Source organism: Micropterus salmoides, unplaced genomic scaffold (assembly GCF_014851395.1).
Source record: "Micropterus salmoides isolate LMB-PRFRI ecotype aquatic unplaced genomic scaffold, ASM1485139v1 Ms_hic_scaffold_2589, whole genome shotgun sequence".
NCBI lineage: Eukaryota > Metazoa > Chordata > Actinopteri > Centrarchiformes > Centrarchidae > Micropterus > Micropterus salmoides.
The window spans coordinates 1,655-9,810 of NW_024041805.1; the positions used below are offsets into that span (position 1 = coordinate 1,655).

General features: G+C 41.7%; 2 non-coding genes across 2 annotated transcripts; both read left to right on the forward strand.

Moving 5' to 3' along the window:
- The first annotated feature begins 836 nt into the window (after positions 1-836).
- On the forward strand, positions 837-908 carry trnac-gca. Its single transcript has one exon. It is a non-coding gene; the product is annotated as a tRNA-Cys (tRNA).
- A 3,927-nt stretch (positions 909-4,835) lies between these two features.
- trnac-gca lies at positions 4,836-4,907 on the forward strand. The gene has a single exon. It is a non-coding gene; the product is annotated as a tRNA-Cys (tRNA).
- The last annotated feature ends 3,249 nt before the right edge of the window (positions 4,908-8,156 follow it).

Here is an 8,156-nt window from a genome sequence, read left to right on the forward strand (position 1 = left end):
TGGGTGTGAAAGACTAAGACCAAGGCTTTCAAATGAGTTATAATTTAATTTAGGTTTAGAGCTGATTAGTAGGCTAGAGTCGAAGATGGCTGCAACTCCACCTCCTCGGCCTGTGCCTCGAGGAATGTGAGCATTAATATGACTGGGAGGGGTGGATTCATTTAGGCTAACATATTCTCCATCACCCAGCCAGGTTTCAGTAAGACAAAATAAATCGATATCATAATCTGATATTAGTTCATTTACTAGTACACCTTTAGAAGAGAGAGATCTGATGTTTAAGTTTCCACATTTAACTCTCCTATTCGTTTGCACTATTGCTCTTGTGGTTTTAATTTTTATGAGGTTTTTATGCACAGCTCCTCTTCTGTTTACCTTTGATTTAAATCATTTCGATGGTCGGGGGACAGACACCGTCACTATAGGATTTTCACAAATTAATGGAGGAGCAGAGAAGTGTGTTAGACTGTGACTCTGCCTCCTGCTCTCAACTCTGGGTTGTCATGCCAGTATTAATGAGAAATGGATATGTTGTTGTCAGAGGGGGTATAGCTCAGTGGTAGAGCATTTGACTGCAGATCAAGAGGTTCAACTCTGGGTGCCCCCTACCTGTGCTAACATCGCAGATGCCTGTCTAAAATGGTCATATGTACTTGCTGAAGTAACCCATTGAACATGCAAACACACTGGCCAGTTTTCACATTTGTATCAGTGGTGATGCTAAGCAGTAAATTGTCCGTGTTTAAACACACGCATGTGCTCTCTTGCTTTATATACAAAACATTTATAAACATTTTTGTCCAGACTATCAATGAGCAATGGCTAAAGTTGTCAGAGGGGGTGTAGCTCAGTGGTAGAGCATTTGACTGCAGTTCAAGAGGTCCCCAGTTCAAATCTGGGTGCCCCCTACCTGTCAGAACATCACAGGTGCCTGTTTAAAATGGTCATATGTACTTTCTGAAGTAACCCAGTGAATATGCAAACAAACTGGCTAATTTCCACCTTCCAATTACTGATGGTAATGACAATAAGCAATGAATTGTCCATCTTTAGACACACCACTATGTAAGTGCATGTGCTCTCTTATTTTATATACAAAATATTTATAAACATTTTTATCCACACTATTCAATTCAATTCAATTTTATTTATATAGCGCCAAATCACAGCAACAGTTATCTCACAGCGCTTTTCATAAAAGAGCAGGTCTAGACCGTACTCTGTGATGTTATTTACAGAAGCCCAACAATTCCCACCAAGAGCAAGCACTAGGCGACAGAGGCAAGGAAAAGCTTCCTTTTAAGAGGCAGAAACCTCCAGCAGAACCATGGCTCAGGGTGGGCGGCCATCTGCCTCGACCGGTTGGGGGTGAAGGAGAGAGATAGAGAGAGAGAGGAAGAGGGATTGGAGGGACAGCGAGGAAGAGAGAGAGAGGGGGGGGGGGGGGGGAGGCAGCCTACACAATATACACACAGAGGTACAGACAGTAAAGGTAATGTGTGTGGCTTGCTTGGGATACATACTATAGACTAAATGAAAAGTGGTACTGATATTTATAGTAGTGTTAATGATAATAATCGTAATGTTAATGATTATAATAACAATAATAACAATAAGACTAGTAACAATAATTGTAGCAGAGGGTGTCGAGCAGGAACACGGGGGCAGCAGGTGACTCGCAACCACAGATCCAGACTACACAGCTCCAGAGCCAGAAACACCTGCAGGAAGTGATAGGAGGAGAGAGGAGAGGGACAAGAAAGCACTAGACTACCGGAAAGGGGAGTAGTTGAGTTAGTAACATGCACTAATGGGACGAGGTTGCGTAGAGAGGGAGAGGAATTAGAGGAGAGAGGACCTCAGTGCATCATGGGAAGTCCCCTGGCAATCTAGGCCTATAGCAGCATAACTAAGGGATGGTTCAGGACTCACCTGAGCCAGCCCTAACTATAAGCTTTATCAAAGAGGAAAGTCTTAAGCCAACTCTTAAATGTGGCGATGGTGTCTGCCTCCTGAACCCAAACTGGAACCTGGTTCCACAGGAGAGGAGCTTGATGGCTGAACGCTCTGGCTCCCATTCTACTTTTGGGGACTCTAGGAACCACAAGTAACCCTGCATTCTGGGAGCGCAGTGCTCTGGTGGGGTAGTAAGGTACTATGATCTCTTTAAGATAAGATGGTGCCTGACCATTAAGAGCTTTCTATGTGAGAAGAATGATTTTAAATTCTATTCTGGATTTTACTGGAAGCCAATGCAGAGAAGCTAAGACAGGAGAAATGTGATCTCTTTTCCTGGTTCCTGTCAGAACACGTACTGCAGCATTCTGGATCAGCTGAAGAGTCTTAATGGACTTTTACGAGCAGCCTGATAATAGGGAATTGCAGTAATCCAGCCTAGAAGTAACAAATGCATGGACTAGTTTTTCTGCATCATTTTTAGACAGTATGTTCCTGATTTTCGCAATATTACGTCGGTGACAAAAAGGCGGCCCTTGAAATTTGCTCAATGTGAGACTTAAACGACATGTCCTGATCAAAGATAACTCCAAGATTCCTCACAGTGGTGCTGGAGGCCAGGGCAATGCCATCAATGGAAACTATATCTTTAGATAATGCATCACGGAGGTGCTTGGGCCCCAGAACAATAACTTCAGTTTTATCTGAGTTTAACATTAGAAAATTACAGGTCATCCAGGTTTTAATATCCTGAAGGCACATTTGAAGTATAGCTAACTGATTAGTTTCATCTGGCTTGATCGATAGATATAACTGAGTATCATCTGCATAACAATGAAAGTTTATGGAATATTTCCTGATAATATTGCCTAAAGGAAGCATATATAAAGTGAACCGGATTGGTCCGAGGACAGATCCTTGAGGAACTCCATGACTAACTTTGGCGTGCATGGAGGAGTCATTGTTAACATGTACAAACTGAAATCGATCTGATAAATAGGACTTAAACCAGCTTAGAGCGGTTCCATTAATGCCAATGAAATGTTCCAGTCTCTGCAATAGGATCTGATGGTCAATGGTATCAAATGCAGCACTAAGATCTAATAAAACCAGTACAGAGACAAGTCCTTTGTCTGATGCAATGAGGAGGTCGTTAGTAATTTTCAGCAGTGCTGTCTCTGTGCTATGATGAACTCTAAATCCTGACTGAAAATCCTCAAATAAACTATTGCTCTGTAGAAAGTCACACAGCTGTTTAGCAACTGCTTTCTCCAGGATCTTAGAGAGAAATGGAAGGTTAGATATAGGTCTATAGTTGGCTAAAACATCTGGATCAAGTTTGGGCTTTTTCAGAAGAGGTTTGGTGGAACGCCAACTCCTCTCAAGTTTCCGCGATATTTGCTTTAATTAGCGAGTTTCAGTATTATACCATGGAGCTAACTGTCTTTGTTTTATTATTTTCTTTTTTAGAGGGGCTACAGAGTCGAGTGTCATTCGCAACAAGCCTGCAGCACTATCAACAAGATGATCGATTTGGGAGGGACTGAAATTAGCATAGGAGTCCTCCGTTACGTTGTGACTTGATAATGAATTTAGAGCTGATGGAATTGCATCCTTAAATTTAGCTACAGCACTATCAGACAGACATCTTGTATAGAAATTTTGCCCAATGGCGTGTAGTTCAGCAATACAAACTCAAAAGTTATCAAACAGTGGTCAGATAAAGAGAGATTCTGTGGGAACACTATTAAATGTTCAATTTCAACACCGTATACCAAAACAAGGTCGAGGGTGTGGTTAAAACAGTGAGTCGGTTCATGAACACTCTGAGAGAAGCCAATGGAATCTAACAGAGAGATAAACGCAGTACTGAGGCTGTCATTCTCAACGTCCACATGAATATTAAAATCCCCTACAATAATAACTTTGTCCGTTTTAAGGACTAAAGTTGACAAAAACTCTGCAAATTCAGATAAGAATTCAGAGTACGGACCAGGTGCTCGGTACACTATAACAAAAAGAATTGGTTGCAGTGATTTCCAACTTGGGTGTGAAAGACTAAGACCAAGGCTTTCAAATGAGTTATAATTTAATTTAGGTTTAGAGCTGATTAGTAGGCTAGAGTCGAAGATGGCTGCAACTCCACCTCCTCGGCCTGTGCCTCGAGGAATGTGAGCATTAATATGACTGGGAGGGGTGGATTCATTTAGGCTAACATATTCTCCATCACCCAGCCAGGTTTCAGTAAGACAAAATAAATCGATATCATAATCTGATATTAGTTCATTTACTAGTACACCTTTAGAAGAGAGAGATCTGATGTTTAAGTTTCCACATTTAACTCTCCTATTCGTTTGCACTATTGCTCTTGTGGTTTTAATTTTTATGAGGTTTTTATGCACAGCTCCTCTTCTGTTTACCTTTGATTTAAATCATTTCGATGGTTGGGGACAGACACCGTCACTATAGGATTTTCACAAATTAATGGAGGAGCAGAGAAGTGTGTTAGACTGTGACTCTGCCTCCTGCTCTCAACTCTGGGTTGTCATGCCAGTATTAATGAGAAATGGATATGTTGTTGTCAGAGGGGGTATAGCTCAGTGGTAGAGCATTTGACTGCAGATCAAGAGGTTCAACTCTGGGTGCCCCCTACCTGTGCTAACATCGCAGATGCCTGTCTAAAATGGTCATATGTACTTGCTGAAGTAACCCATTGAACATGCAAACACACTGGCCAGTTTTCACATTTGTATCAGTGGTGATGCTAAGCAGTAAATTGTCCGTGTTTAAACACACGCATGTGCTCTCTTGCTTTATATACAAAACATTTATAAACATTTTTGTCCAGACTATCAATGAGCAATGGCTAAAGTTGTCAGAGGGGTGTAGCTCAGTGGTAGAGCATTTGACTGCAGTTCAAGAGGTCCCCAGTTCAAATCTGGGTGCCCCCTACCTGTCAGAACATCACAGGTGCCTGTTTAAAATGGTCATATGTACTTTCTGAAGTAACCCAGTGAATATGCAAACAAACTGGCTAATTTCCACCTTCCAATTACTGATGGTAATGACAATAAGCAATGAATTGTCCATCTTTAGACACACCACTATGTAAGTGCATGTGCTCTCTTATTTTATATACAAAATATTTATAAACATTTTTATCCACACTATTCAATTCAATTCAATTTTATTTATAGCGCCAAATCACAGCAACAGTTATCTCACAGCGCTTTTCATAAAAGAGCAGGTCTAGACCGTACTCTGTGATGTTATTTACAGAAGCCCAACAATTCCCACCAAGAGCAAGCACTAGGCGACAGAGGCAAGGAAAAGCTTCCTTTTAAGAGGCAGAAACCTCCAGCAGAACCATGGCTCAGGGTGGGCGGCCATCTGCCTCGACCGGTTGGGGGTGAAGGAGAGAGATAGAGAGAGAGAGAGGAAGAGGGATTGGAGGGACAGCGAGGAAGAGAGAGAGAGGGGGGGGGGGAGGCAGCCTACACAATATACACACAGAGGTACAGACAGTAAAGGTAATGTGTGTGGCTTGCTTGGGATACATACTATAGACTAAATGAAAAGTGGTACTGATATTTATAGTAGTGTTAATGATAATAATCGTAATGTTAATGATTATAATAACAATAATACAATAAGACTAGTAACAATAATTGTAGCAGAGGGTGTCGAGCAGGAACACGGGGGCAGCAGGTGACTCGCAACCACAGATCCAGACTACACAGCTCCAGAGCCAGAAACACCTGCAGGAAGTGATAGAGGAGAGGAGAGGGACAAGAAAGCACTAGACTACCGGAAAGGGGAGTAGTTGAGTTAGTAACATGCACTAATGGGACGAGGTTGCGTAGAGAGGGAGAGGAATTAGAGGAGAGAGGACCTCAGTGCATCATGGGAAGTCCCCTGGCAATCTAGGCCTATAGCAGCATAACTAAGGGATGGTTCAGGACTCACCTGAGCCAGCCCTAACTATAAGCTTTATCAAAGAGGAAAGTCTTAAGCCAACTCTTAAATGTGGCGATGGTGTCTGCCTCCTGAACCCAAACTGGAACCTGGTTCCACAGGAGAGGAGCTTGATGGCTGAACGCTCTGGCTCCCATTCTACTTTTGGGACTCTAGGAACCACAAGTAACCCTGCATCTGGGAGCGCAGTGCTCTGGTGGGGTAGTAAGGTACTATGATCTCTTTAAGATAAGATGGTGCCTGACCATTAAGAGCTTTCTATGTGAGAAGAATGATTTTAAATTCTATTCTGGATTTTACTGGAAGCCAATGCAGAGAAGCTAAGACAGGAGAAATGTGATCTCTTTTCCTGGTTCCTGTCAGAACACGTACTGCAGCATTCTGGATCAGCTGAAGAGTCTTAATGGACTTTTACGAGCAGCCTGATAATAGGGAATTGCAGTAATCCAGCCTAGAAGTAACAAATGCATGGACTAGTTTTTCTGCATCATTTTTAGACAGTATGTTCCTGATTTTCGCAATATTACGTCGGTGACAAAAAGGCGGCCCTTGAAATTTGCTCAATGTGAGACTTAAACGACATGTCCTGATCAAAGATAACTCCAAGATTCCTCACAGTGGTGCTGGAGGCCAGGGCAATGCCATCAATGGAAACTATATCTTTAGATAATGCATCACGGAGGTGCTTGGGCCCCAGAACAATAACTTCAGTTTTATCTGAGTTTAACATTAGAAATTACAGGTCATCCAGGTTTTAATATCCTGAAGGCACATTTGAAGTATAGCTAACTGATTAGTTTCATCTGGCTTGATCGATAGATATAACTGAGTATCATCTGCATAACAATGAAAGTTTATGGAATATTTCCTGATAATATTGCCTAAAGGAAGCATATATAAAGTGAACCGGATTGGTCCGAGGACAGATCCTTGAGGAACTCCATGACTAACTTTGGCGTGCATGGAGGAGTCATTGTTAACATGTACAAACTGAAATCGATCTGATAAATAGGACTTAAACCAGCTTAGAGCGGTTCCTTAATGCCAATGAAATGTTCCAGTCTCTGCAATAGGATCTGATGGTCAATGGTATCAAATGCAGCACTAAGATCTAATAAAACCAGTACAGAGACAAGTCCTTTGTCTGATGCAATGAGGAGGTCGTTAGTAATTTTCAGCAGTGCTGTCTCTGTGCTATGATGAACTCTAAATCCTGACTGAAAATCCTCAAATAAACTATTGCTCTGTAGAAAGTCACACAGCTGTTTAGCAACTGCTTTCTCCAGGATCTTAGAGAGAAATGGAAGGTTAGATATAGGTCTATAGTTGGCTAAAATCTGGATCAAGTTTGGGCTTTTTCAGAAGAGGTTTGGTGGAACGCCAACTCCTCTCAAGTTTCCGCGATATTTGCTTTAATTAGCGAGTTTCAGTATTATACCATGGAGCTAACTGTCTTTGTTTTATTATTTTCTTTTTTAGAGGGGCTACAGAGTCGAGTGTCATTCGCAACAAGCCTGCAGCACTATCAACAAGATGATCGATTTGGGAGGGACTGAAATTAGCATAGGAGTCCTCCGTTACGTTGTGACTTGATAATGAATTTAGAGCTGATGGAATTGCATCCTTAAATTTAGCTACAGCACTATCAGACAGACATCTTGTATAGAAATTTTGCCCAATGGCGTGTAGTTCAGCAATACAAACTCAAAAGTTATCAAACAGTGGTCAGATAAAGAGAGATTCTGTGGGAACACTATTAAATGTTCAATTTCAACACCGTATACCAAAACAAGGTCGAGGGTGTGGTTAAAACAGTGAGTCGGTTCATGAACACTCTGAGAGAAGCCAATGGAATCTAACAGAGAGATAAACGCAGTACTGAGGCTGTCATTCTCAACGTCCACATGAATATTAAAATCCCCTACAATAATAACTTTGTCCGTTTTAAGGACTAAAGTTGACAAAAACTCTGCAAATTCAGATAAGAATTCAGAGTACGGACCAGGTGCTCGGTACACTATAACAAAAAGAATTGGTTGCAGTGATTTCCAACTTGGGTGTGAAAGACTAAGACCAAGGCTTTCAAATGAGTTATAATTTAATTTAGGTTTAGAGCTGATTAGTAGGCTAGAGTCGAAGATGGCTGCAACTCCACCTCCTCGGCCTGTGCCTCGAGGAATGTGAGCATTAATATGACTGGGAGGGGTGGATTCATTTAGGCTAAC